Source organism: Neofelis nebulosa, chromosome 5 (assembly GCF_028018385.1).
Source record: "Neofelis nebulosa isolate mNeoNeb1 chromosome 5, mNeoNeb1.pri, whole genome shotgun sequence".
Classification (NCBI taxonomy): domain Eukaryota; kingdom Metazoa; phylum Chordata; class Mammalia; order Carnivora; family Felidae; genus Neofelis; species Neofelis nebulosa.
In genome coordinates, this window is record NC_080786.1 from 85,301,983 (window position 1) to 85,315,338 (window position 13,356).

At 43.3% G+C, this 13,356-nt stretch overlaps 1 protein-coding gene across 7 annotated transcripts in view; it reads right to left on the reverse strand.

The window, feature by feature from the left end:
* Positions 1 to 13,148, reverse strand: part of ATP13A3 (ATPase 13A3) — a 91,224-nt gene extending 78,076 nt beyond the window's left edge. For 4 of the 7 annotated variants that reach the window (XM_058730890.1, XM_058730891.1, XM_058730884.1 and 1 more), the window contains exons 1-2: positions 11,221 to 11,724; positions 10,412 to 10,455 (exon numbers count right to left, since the gene is read on the reverse strand). The gene's annotated coding sequence lies outside the window, so the exon portion shown is untranslated. Of the gene's footprint in view, positions 1 to 10,411; positions 10,456 to 11,220; positions 11,726 to 13,054 lie in introns of those variants that run through there. The other 3 variants (XM_058730885.1, XM_058730889.1, XM_058730887.1) reach the window with 3 other exon arrangements.
* Positions 13,149 to 13,356: the final 208 nt, after the last annotated feature.

The window sequence follows — 13,356 nt, forward strand, 5'->3', positions numbered from 1 at the left end:
ATGAGGACTTTAAGATACAGAACAGATGAACAGAAGAGAAGGGAAGCAAATATAATATAAAAACAGGGAGGGGGACAAAACATAAGAGACTCTTAAATATAAAGAACGAATAAAGGGTTGCTGGAGGGGTTGTGGGAGGGGGGATGGGATAAATGGGTAAGGGGCTTAAGGAATCTACTCCTGAAATCACTATTGCACCATGTGCTAACTTGAATGTAAATTATAAAAAATAAATTATAGAAGAAAAAAAAAAAAAAAAAAAGAGGTATCCCTGTGGTATCTGGGTGGTTTAGCTGGTTTTGCGTTTGACTCTTGATATCATCTCAGGTCTTCATCTCAGGGTCATGAGTTCAAGCCCCACACTGGGCTCTGCCCTGAGCATGGAGCCTACTTTAAAAAAAAAAAAAAAAAAAAAAAAAAAAAAAGGCATCCTCCGCTTGTATCATTTGAAGAAATATACTGGATTAAGAAAGTTGAGTAGTCCTCTCACTAGCAAAAAATTGAAAAGTCTTACAATGCACAATACTATGTGTTTCCCTACCATGGGGAAGTAAAGTAGAGGAGAGAGCCAATTGGGCTCCAAGGACAAAGTCACAACTAAATGGAAAACATGTTAATATCCTTCAGAATCTGGCCCTGCCTAGCCATCAACACCACCTGCCTTTCTTTCACCAAAGGTTATCATTCACCTCTTACAAACCTTACTTTCCATCTATATAGAACACATTTTAATCCCTCAAAGGGCCCGTTTCCTGCCTCCATTCCTTTACATACATTGTTCCTTCTGCCAAGCATGCCCTTTCCTAACAGTTTGGCTAAAGAACTCCTACAAGTTTTTCCAGACCCTGGTCAAGTATGTTCTCCACCATACTTTGAGTGTCCCTTTACCTTCCAGCAGAGGACATCTCCCATCTTTGTCCCTCTGTATGTGTCAGAACATTTGTCCCACAACATTGGACGTACAGACTAAAAACTTAAAGGTTGAGAATGAGGCCAGCACTAAGCAATATAGGTGAATGAATGGGACAGGGCAAGACAAGGGGTGTGAAGAAAGGGTAAAATTTCACAACCAAGTAAATTTTGTCTTTGGCATGCTCCTATACTCATCCCAATGTCCTTTTCCAACTCTCCCAATAACCTCTCCCAGGCCCCTTACCGACTTCATGTAACCCTATACACCTTCCACCCACAGCACCGTGTTCTTCAGTATCAACAACTTCCTCTTCATCAACATTCTGTTCAGAAGTTAATATGTAAATTAGTTATAGCTTCTCAAAGCTGAAAATCTAAGATAAATCTCTAACAAAACTTAAAAAAAAAAAAAGTAGAAGAGAGAGGGAATGGGCATTGTAGTTCTAGCATTCAGAAGCTGGCCCACGCAAAAGTCTAAGAGTATTCCTGACTGGGCTTCCCACAAGTGTTCTCATTTCGTCACCACATCCACTCCCACGGTAGCAGCCATGGGTGCTACCGGCAGAAACAGAGTGCTACTGCAATCCTATGGGTCACCCATTCTTCGATCGAAAAGCTTTGTTTGTGGAATATTACTCAGCAATCAAAAAGAATGAAATCTTGCCAGCTGCAACAGCATGGATGGAACTAGAGTATATTATGCTTAGCGAAATAAGTCAGCCAGAGAAAGAGAAATATAATTTCACTCACATGTGGAATTTAAGATATAAAACAGATGAACATAAGGGAAGAGAAACAAAAATATAAAAACAGAGAGACAGAAACCATGAGACTCTTAAATACAGAGAACAAACTGAGGGCTGCTGTAGGGGTGCTGGGGGGCGGGATGGGCTAAATGGGCAAGGGACCTTAAGGAGGGCACTTGTTGGGATGAGCAATGGGTGCTATATCTAAGTGATGAATCATTAAATTCTACTTCTAAAATCATTATTACACTCTATGTTAACTAACTTGGATTTAACTTAAAAATAATAATAAATTTTAAAAAAAGAAAAGCTTTGCTTGTCTTAGAGACCACTTATGGTCAATTTTTCATTATTCTAGACAGAAAGGCTCACCAACATGTTCTCCAAAGAACTTAAAACAGTGTCTTTATCCTAGCCAGTAGTATCTTGAAATCTACCCTAGACCATTGCTTGATTTAGGAAAAGGCACATTAATTGAAAAAAATCAATGTTGCCCAAGTATCCTAACATTTCAGGATAAATCTCTAAATATTAAAGTAACATTCCAGCACAAATCATTATGGCTTATCACCACTTCTGATTTCATAAAAAGTCATGTTTTAGGATGTCACTGCCCACATGTGCCAAGTACTGTGCTAAATGCTGGAGATTACAAAGATTAAACTCCTAACCTCAAGGAGCCAAGTCTAGTAAACTAGACGATAAGCAAACACGTATCAAACAAAATGGTTATGTGCTGCTATAAAGTAGGTATCGTGGGAGCATGAGGAACAGGGAGAGGAGGGCAAAGGACAGAAAAGACTTCAGAGAACTATCCCTTGATATAAGACCTAAACGGTGTGAAGTTCCTCAAGCAAACAGGCAGTAAAAAGAGGGAAAATAACAGAGGGATGGAATCCAAGCAGAGAAATCACCACATGCAGAAGTACTGAGGTGAGAGGAGGCAGCTGGGGATGGGTTCAACAGGTGATCGCTTGCCATGAGGAGCACTAGGAGGCGTATGGAAGTGCTGAGTCACTACACTGTACACCCAAAACTGACATAACACTGTATGTTACGTAACTGGAATTAAAATAAAAACTTAAAAAAAAAAAAAAGAAGAAGTACTAAGGTGAGAAATCCTAGAAAATGTCAGGAATACAAGTTACCTAAACTGACTGGGGCACAGGGTGGTCTCTATGATGAAGGGCCTTGTCTGATATGATACAGATATGGATTAACTTGCAGGTGATGGAGATTCTGAACTTTTTTCTATAGAAAGAGACCAAAGGCCATGACACAGGGCCCCATTCCCAATACAATGTGAATGGTGTCTTCTGGGCTTGTACCGCACATCAGCACTGTGTTCACTTGCTAGACTGTTCACCTCTAAGATGGCAGAACTCATTCATCAACATATATCCAGCACCTAGCCCTGTGCTTGGCACACACAGGACTAAAACACACTGAATAATCAGATGTGCCAACACAATCCTAAGAGCATAACCAAAAGGCCCTAACCAAGCTTCCTTCCTTCCTTCCTGCCTATAAAAATCACAACACGTAGGTGCTACAGTAATTGGTAATTGCCACAATACTTTTAAGGCAACATGAGGAAGGGTCATTCACTATGGGCTGCATCAGAGATAAGAAAGGATTCAAGAGAAAAACACATTAAGATGCTTTTGAACCTAACTAAGCAGTTTATCCTGTTCTTCTCACCAAAAACTGAACAGAAAACAAGCATGGGTTAGCTCAAAATTATCCATCAATGAACTCTAAGGCAGTAGTAATCACTATAAAAAGCATATTTTCCTATCAAAAGGATCCCTGAAGTAAAAATCGACTTTAACTGAGAACTTGTTAGGTTAGTCTAGTCGTTCAAATAATTAATTGCTCCAGACAAAATTAGGCTACTTGCCTGTAGGACTTTACATTTTATTTAGTAAACTGAAACACATTATTATAATTGGCATGTAAATAAGGATTCTATCTTTTATGCATGGAAAAACAGTAAGGCAAAAAAAAATTTTTTTTTAAGAGAAACTTTAGGAAATCATGGACAAAATAAATTATAAATGAGCTTAGAAAACTGATGGCTTAAGAAGTTACAGCATAATTAGGGCACCTTGATGGCTCACCTCAACTTGATGGCACCTCTTTGGCTCAGGTTACATATGATCTCGCAGTTTGGTTCATGAGTTCGAGACCCTCATCAGGCTCCCTGCAGTCAGCACAGAGCCTGCTTCAGAGCCAGTCTCCCTCTTTTTCTGCCCCTCCCCTGCTTCTGCCCTCTCTCAAAATACGTAAACATTAAAAAGAAAAAAAAAAAGTTAAGGCATAATCTAGAGATGAATGAAAAATCTTTGGTCTTTGAAGAACCAGTGACCCACATTTAAAGAAATCAATCCAAAGGCCACAGAAAGAAAATAAAATTTCAAACCTTCCTTTTAAAGATGTAGACACATTTCACTAATCAGTATTTCTAAATGAAAATAAATCACATAAAATTCCACTAAATAAGCCTAATTAAACATATTTTTAAATTTTATAACATGGCCAGGGACAGACAATGGGTAACAGTAACACAGAGGATAGGGGGAAATGACTGCAAACACACCCAAAGAAAGGGAAAGATAAAAATATACATAAAATGTACATTAGCGATACATGAGATTAACAGCTTGAGCTTTTTAGGATGTTGTTCCCAAAGATGCAAAATCATGGTATTTTACTATGAAAAGCCTGAATACAAAACTATGTCATTATTGCCTGCTGCTCCAGTTAAAATACTAAAGGCAGCAATCCTCAATCCCCCCTCTACGTTCTCTTCTCTTCACTTTTCTCCCTCCCTCCCTCCCTCTCTCTCTCACACACACACACATTTGTTTCAAATATGCTAAATGTTATTAAACCATAACTACATTAAACAAATAATAGTGTGTTACCATTTACTGAGGCTCTTATCCTCACAATTCTCTCCAGTAGCTTTTATTACCTCCACTTGTCAAATGAAGAAACTAAAAAAGGTTAAGTGACTTGAACCCAACCACAGAGCTAATCAGTGATGAGGCTGGAATTTAAAGTCACTTGTACGTGGCTCTGGTGCCCACATTTTAACCCCTATACGTATGTATAACACCCTCTCCCAAGGCATCTTTAGCCATCAGACCGGTATTTTCTTACTGTGCTATCCCAAGAGTAATGTTTAGGTTCAGATACTTTAAATTTCAAGGAAAACATTAACAACTTACCTTGTTTGTTTGTTTATTTTTAAGTTAACTCTGCATCCAACATGGGGCTCAAACTCATAATCCCAAGATCAAGAGTTCCACGCTCTACCAACTGAGCCAGCCAGGTGCATCTACAGTTCTTTTAAAATAATGCAGATTTTACTAGTAGTTAAGGAAGACATTATCTAACACTGAATATAGCTGAATATCAACCCAGAGTTATACAAAGTACAAATGGTCCCCTAATATTTCCAACGTTATTATTGAGCCTTTTAATTATGCTAGGTTCTTTGTGTGCTATAAAACACCCAATATAACCGTGGAGAGAGAACAGATTTTCATAAATATCTAATTTCTTTCTCCATTATTTACATTGTGGACTCACATCATATATGCCTTTAATTACACTCATTCAACTATCTGTGCTATAGGAAAAAAAGAAAAACAAGAGAAAAAATAACTTTAAATAATGGTGGCAGGATGCCTGCCTTTACATCCTTGTCCCAGAGTGAGCATGCAATGGAGACTATAAATTTGCTGTTTCTCAGCCAATCTAAAGTCCCATTCACCTGTCAAAGGTATCTCACATAACCAATTATGACCCAGCTCACACAAAAAAAATAACCTAAAAGCTGGAGAAATAACTGGCTGTTGGAAGTGAAAAACGGTATGTCAGTCAACAATCAGTTTTCAAACTGATTCCTTCCTAAAGGAGTTTTTCGAGGGTAATTTTGACTATATTGGATTTTTACCTTAAATGAGAATTTAGGCCCAAAGCCCCCACATAAAAGGTGATTTCATTTTACTCAGCCCTTTAGATCAGAAAGAATTGGGAACCAAAACATTGGTCTTGTGTATCAAAGTAAGTTAATAACTATGCATTATTCATCCTTTTTCACAAATGGGAAAAAGCAGAGCAACAAGGATGCTGTTAGAAGAAGGCACACTAGACATGTAGTAACTACTCCATGACTTATTTTAAAATAAAATAAAAATAAAATAAAAGCCTGTCAAGTAATCAAAAGCAATCCTTAACGTTGGTTCTCAATAGAAAAAAGAAAAAATGCACATCGAGTTTTGAGATGGGCCGGTAACTAGAACAAAGGAAAGAGTGGAAAGAATACCCTACCTAAAGAAACCGTCTAAGCCCAGATCCTTTACTAGGATGCTATCACTTACTCTCCAGACACGTTTCCTTTTCTATAAAAAGAAGGGACTAGTCTTTGACCTATCTGTGACCATTCAGCATTAATGTTTTCCAATCTCACACTTCATTATTTCATTGTCCAACTCACAAATGCCTTATGAAGAAAACAGAAAAAACTAAATAAAATAATCAATTAATCTAGCTTGCTATCAGAGGTAGAACTGTCTTATACCACCACCCAACAAGAGGTACAATTTTTTTTTTTTTAAGATTTTGTTAAGTAATCTGTATACCCAAGGCAAGGCTTGAACTTACAACCCCAAGATCAAGAGTCACATGCTCCACCAACTGGTGCACCCAAGTATTTTTATTTAAAATTCCCGAGAATGGGGCGCCTGGATGGCTCAGTCAGTTAGGCATCCCACTTTGGCTCAGGTCATGATCTCATGGTTTGAGAGTTTCAGCCCCGCGTCGGGCTCTGTGTTGACAGCTTAGAACATGGAGCCTGCTTCAGATTCTGTGTCTCCCCCTCTCTCTGTCCCTCCCATGCTCATGCTCTGTCTCTCAATAATAAACTTAAAAAAAATTTTTTTTAATAAAAAATAAATAAATAAAGCTGAGAAAAAGACTACATACATCAGCAAATTCCACATCATATAATCAGGAAATTCTACTTTGCGTAGTTAAACTCACTCTTCCCAGAAATTCAATTTCTTACCTAACTAGAATCTGGGTGTCAACAGATCATAGGGAGTAAGTGAAAGAGTCAACAAAAGAGAGAGAAATTTCCATTCAGAGATTGATTACAACTCAGGGGCGCCTGGGTGGCTCAGTCAGTTAAGTGTCCGACTTCAGCTCAGGTCATGATCTCACAGCTCATGAGTTTGAGCCCCGCATCAGGATCTGTGCTCACAGCTCAGAGCCTGGAGGCTGCTTTGGATTCTGTGTCTCCCTCTCTCTCTGCCCCTCCCCTGCTCACACTGTCTGTCTCTCTCTCAAAATAAATAAACATTAAAACAATGTTTTAAAAAAGAGATTGATTACAACTCACTTAATTCATCGCATCCCACACACACAAATCAACTTTAAACACAGGGTACTTCTTCCTGCATTCTCAGTTCATACCAGCATTAGTGGCCTTTGGTGACAGGAAGAGGTAAAAGATGTACCTTCAAAGAAACCTGCTTCTGTGGAGCTCTGTTTTCAAGTCTATATGGCCTCTCTCCTGGGAGAGATGCCTCGTGGTACATAACTCCTTTAATTTGGCAGTCTTAAAGTTTGCTACCTGAGTTAATATTTTACCACTCAGACCTAACAAAGGCCCCATTATGAGCCTTTTGGGTCTAAGATGTTACCAGATCCGGTATTGGGACATTTCTCTCTGGAGAACTGTTCTATGGAAACTCAGCAATCCGCACCCTCAAGTTTCCTTGAACAGCTCTCCCTTTCCTTCACTGCGTTCTTCTCCCTCCTTACTAATTCCATAACATCTTTTAACTCGTGATTACAAAGTGCTCGTTTTTTATTACCATTTATTCATGACATTTCACATCACCTCTCTATTTTTAATCTTACTAACACAAATGTTTTTAACTCATAACTTATATAATCATTAGCTACCATTAAGTTCAGGACATTCTACCCTACAGATACCACCTACTTTTCTCCACATTCAATAAGCCCAGAACCTGTTACTTTTTTAAATAAATCTTAAAAGATGTGTTCTAATTCTGATCTTCTCTTATTTCTCTACTCTTAAAATATGAAGTCAACAAAATTTAAGTAAGACTCTAACAATTATTTCCTTGTTTCTTGCATGTTTCCTGGACTAGTGAGATGGGTTAATTAGAACATGGTTTTGGTGACTACAGATTTATTCTCTCCATAAGCCAGTTAGCTTCATTTCACACAAACTATGTTCCAAAACCAAAGATCAAATCCCATCAGCTATCTCTTGGATGCAGATTTAATTAGATGAGCTCTACAGTACATTCAGAATGCATCCCATCACTGGAACAAACTTTCTGGTGATGTATCAGGTACATGTCAGGCACTGGATTATCTTCTTCTAACATAACACTGTGAATTGGTTTAAGAGTACGGGTCTTCTTGGGGCGCCTGGGTGGCGCAGTCGGTTAAGCGTCCGACTTCAGCCAGGTCACGATCTCACGGTCCGTGAGTTCGAGCCCCGCGTCAGGCTCTGGGCTGATGGCTCAGAGCCTGGAGCCTGTTTCAGATTCTGTGTCTCCCTCTCTCTCTGTCCCTCCCCCGTTCATGCTCTGTCTCTCTCTGTCCCAAAAATAAATAAACGTTGAAAAAAAAAAATTAAAAAAAAAAAAGAGTACGGGTCTTCAACAAGTGATAAGCTGCTAACTGCTATTCAATTTAGGTTCCATTCACAAAGTCTTCCACTTACTACTTATAGTTTAGGTTATCAAGTTTACCAGTGAACAGAATCCAGCATGAGATAAAGCACGTAATCAAGAGCCTTTTAAAATTGTTTTTTAGCAACTACAACCATTTTGCTGTCATTCACAAGTATAAAGTTACTTCCACCATCACCCAGACCATTGGGAAAAAATACAGAACAAAGACAGTTTCACAGGATGCCCCCAGATCACTGATCGTAGCCCATCTCCTAGGACAACTATTAATCTTGGGAATAAGGTATGCTCACATTTTAAAACGTTATATTCACAAGTGGTTACAAAACCATGTTACAGAAGCATAACCTGATTTAGTATATGAAATGCCAAGAGGGAAATGGAGAATACAAGTGCTCAGTTAATCCTCAAAACCTGTTAAGGTAAGTATGAGTATTCATTTTTAATTAAAAAAAAAAAGAAGTAGAAGATGATGATGATGATGAAGATCAGGAAGTTAAGCAACTTAGAATACAAAGGACTTTGAAGACAGCCAGAACCCTAACTCTGTTACTGTATGTAACAAGCAGTTTCTATTTCCAGGTTCACCATACTAGCTGTACCTGACTCTAAGCAACTTAACATCTCTGAATCTCAAGTTTCCTCATCTGTAAGACAGGGTTTAAATGCATTAATTCATGTGAAGTGTTAAATTCAAAGTTTACCATACAATGAGCTTACTCAGTAACTATCAGCACTGGTCAAACAACTAGTTATGAAAAGTCAAAAATCAAACTCCAGTATGATTTCCCATGTCCATGCTTTCTCTACAATATGTTGTAGCTGCCAACACACAGTTATTATCCATCTAAGAATCCATATTCGAACTATAACATAGGCAGGAAACTGATACTACCTAAATGAGAGAACTATTAAAGGTTAACTAAACCAACACAAGTATTTTAGCTCTAACATGTAATAAGCAAAACCAGGTAGAAACTCATCAGAAGATAATGTTTAGACATTCAGGCTTACAGAGCTTTGTTCTAATTACTATAAAACTATTTTTCCTATCTATGTAGTTTATCCTATTTATCTCAAATCAGCTACAAATTAAAATTTTAATTACCTGGCATACCCCAAATAAAGCATCCTGGTTGACCTAGACAAAGAAATCAGCCCTCCTACTACATAATTTGAACACTGCATCAAATCAAAGCCTGTCAACTGTATTTTCAAAATAAACTGCTACTCAATACTTTCATTTATAACTCTACTGCTTATAAATTGAAACAACCAGTGCCATCACTTTTCCTACCCAATGCCTTGTGCAAACACTAGCTTTGCTGTTCTAACTACATTCAAAAATCTCAACTGTCTCACTCTCACCTGATCTAACAGTGGATGATGCAAAGGCAAGGAGAGTAGCAAAAGTAAACTTCCATAACAACAATTATTAATAATAGGCTTACTATCTGAAACTTCCAGTAACTGATCTGCTTTAAAAAAAAAAAAAAAAAAAAAGGATTGCTAAACCAGAATGGGATGCCCACATGCATTTATTTTGGCAACTGTAGCCTATTCCGCAAAGTAACAATCCTCCTGAGAAAAGACTGCCCCATATATTCCAGTGAAACAAAATTAATATATGTGCCTTGGTAAAGAGGCTGAGTTGTAACCAAAGGTAAAACACTTTTAACTATGAAATCACTCTTTAAAAGACAATGAATCAGAACACGTTCACTTTAGCAACAAAGCCTTTAAAAGACAGTATTCATTTTGCAATAATCTTTAACTTTCCTGCATTTCTTGGATTTTTACAAAAGTCTAACTTCCTGACTCATAGATCTAAAATAGTCATCATGTACACAAATGTTCTACTTATTCAGTTCAGAATCATACGTAGGCAACACAGGATTCTGTTTCTAGGTTTACAACTCCATACCCATTCATTTTGCACTAATATAACCACTAAATATAGCTCTAAGACACTGACGATTAAAAGGAGTTAATTACGTGAGTGATTCATACCTCCTATGTCCAGACACCAAGATCCAAGGATGTTCCTGTCAGATCTATGGGAAGAGGAAATGATAAACACCTGTCACAAAAGCTTTCCCAACTGGGAAGCCCCGCACGGACCTGTCAATCTTCAATCCATTCCCTCCGCCACAACCCCCTCAAAAGAGGTCATAACACCTACCAAGCCTAACTATGCGAAGGTAATGGGGGAGATGTTAAGGCCGTAGAGAGCGCGGCCGCACAAGTACTGGACGAGAGGACCCTGGCTTTTTCTGCGGCTCGCTTACAGAGTCAAAGTGAGAAGCCTTGAGCAATTCAGAAGTCACTTTTCCTCTCTGGGCCTCACTGAGTTACCCGTAAAATGCGGTGACTGGCAAGAAGCTCCCACTACTTGGAGGCTAAGGACGAACTCAAGATCCCTTCGGGCAGCACCCGCAGAAACACATGAAGCGCCCGGCCCTTCGACCACACCATCTCCGGGACTTTCGAAAAGGGCTGGACCACCATCCCTCTCCCAAGTCCCAGCACACACTCGCCGGCCCCGCAGGCAGCGTGTCCAACCCAGGCCTTCACACCCACAACGTGGGTGTCTCCTCCTCGCCTCACCTGTCCCAGACACACATTCCGCGGTCTTAGCGCTCCGCTCCCCACCCCACTCACCTCCCCCGGGAAGGGATGCCGGATTCCGGCCCGAGGAGCCGACCAGAAGCCCTCCTTGTACCCGCCACCCCCGACAACACCTTTCACCTCCCTCAACCCCTCGCCATCACCACCACCCACACCCCTAGCCTGCGTCCCGGGAAAGCCCGACCACTCACCCGCCGCCGCTGCGCCGTCTCCTCGCCGGCCTCCCGGCCGAAGCAGCCGAGGGACCGCGGGGAGCCGGGGCCCGGGCCCGCCGCTGTCGCCGCCGCCGCCTCGCCTCAGCCCAGCCCCATCGCCCTCGGCCGGCGCCGGCGGCCGCGGGTCGCTCGGGCTCGAGGCGCCGCCGCCGCCGCGCGCTGCGGCTCGGGGTGAGGGGAGGGAGGCGCCGCGGGCAGGCCCGGGCCGCGCCGGGCACAGGGGCGTCCGCGCTCTCCTCCTCGGCGCCCGCGGCGGCGGCGTGCTGCCGGGGCAGAGCGAGAACAAGGGAGGGCGGCGGGGGAGGCTGGCAGGGGAGGGGGGCGGTCTGCACTCCGAAACGGCCTCCCGCCGCCAGCGACGTCGCGGACCCCCCCTCCCCTCCGCCGTGGCGCCGGGATCACGCTGCGGGGAGAGCCGGCGGGCAGGCGGGCAGGCGGGCAGGCGGGCGGGGGAACGCGCGCTGCGAGCTCGGGACTCCCGCGCCGGATGTGAGGTCACGTGATTGCCTCATCCCCGCGCCGAGGGCGGAGGGGCGCAGAGGGGACGTAAGGGGGCGGGGCCAGCGGAGGCGGGCGGGCCGATGGGGCAGTCCCCGCCCACCTCCCCTTCAGCCCCCTTGGCGGGCGAAGAAAAGAAGGGGAGAAGAGGACCCTTCCAAAGAGCTGGGTGTAGGGGAGAGGAGGCTACCCATAGAGGACGGCGTTTTTTTGGCCTGGAGGAGATGGAATTTGCCACCCTGGCTGTGCAAAAACAAGATCATAGTCCAAATTCCCATTTAATGAACAGGGAAACTGAGGACCAGTGAGGGGCCTGGAATAGACTTGGCCAGAGTCAAGGTCGAGCAGGAAACTTGTGCTAGAATGCAGAGGAAGCCAGATCCTAGCTCTAATCCAGGCCTCTTTCATTCCTTAACAGCAACACCTCCCCATCGAAAAACAAACAAAATACTGTAATTCGCCTTTGACAACCGGCTCGGCGCACCCGGCTTCGGGCGGTGGACTGGGGAGCGTACCCAAGAGAAAGCTCCCACGCGCCCACCCCACAGCCTCCGGCGTGAAGGAGTTTCTTCCGATGGTGCTGGAAGCGAATTAAATACTTCCCTCCGCAGAAGCTTTATCTCGGCGCAGGGCCCCGGCCGGATATACAAATCGCGCGTTTGGTTTTCGCGGCGTCCCTCCGGCGACGCGCGCCGGGAGCGCGCCCCGCCACCTGCTGCCTGGGGCTCCAGCAGTCTCTCGGCCCCCAGCCTACCGCGCCCGCGCCGGGGAAGCTGGGCCATCACTATTGTTACTACGCCCTGCGGCTAACAACTCTTAGGTGCCTAAACGCGAGAAAGGGAAGGGATGGCACACGCCCTACCCCTGGTCCACCGCACTTTCGGGATACGTCGCAGGAAGCATTCAGCCTCTGGTTCGAAGCACATGGTGACACTTCTCAGGGGCTACTTACTACCCGGCTCCCTCCGCGACATATGGTGACACATCATCTGAGACAGCACACTGCCCCCGAGTTTACGGCGCAGATGTCACCTCCCTGGGAGCCAGGAACACGCTACTCCTGGCCCCCTAAATTGGGTGGTGCTGGACAGGTTCCACGAATTTCCTCACGTGGTGTAGAGCGCCCTGGACCTAGTGAGTCCACATCTCTCTTCACAACCCCTGGGCGCAGTCTCGCCGGTGTGTGTGTGTGTGTGTGTGTGTTTCAAACCTCACACTATTCAAATGATTACAGGAGATAAGAGGTGTGGAAGTTGGCAAACTGTAAGAAGCTCGCTAGGTGGGATTGAGCCCTTAAAGCCTCCTCCTTCACCTCTCACGGCTCCTTGGCTCCAGGCTGTTTCCCCTCCGCCTTTAAAAAGTTCGGGTCTCTCAAGTCTAAAAACAAAACCGTGGTGCCAGCACTCCGCTCCAAAGTGCCCTCTCCAGCAGGTAGCTTCTAAGTGCTTCTCTGCCTCTCCTGCTGGCCTCTTAATCAGTGTCGTCGCGGTCCCTCCCCCTGCCCCTCTCCACTTCCTCATTTCTCAACGCGTGGCAGTCTACTTTTTCTCCCCACACACACTCCCTTCCCTAACCCTGCCCAGGCAAGAGTAACCTCTGATCTTCCTTTTCCCA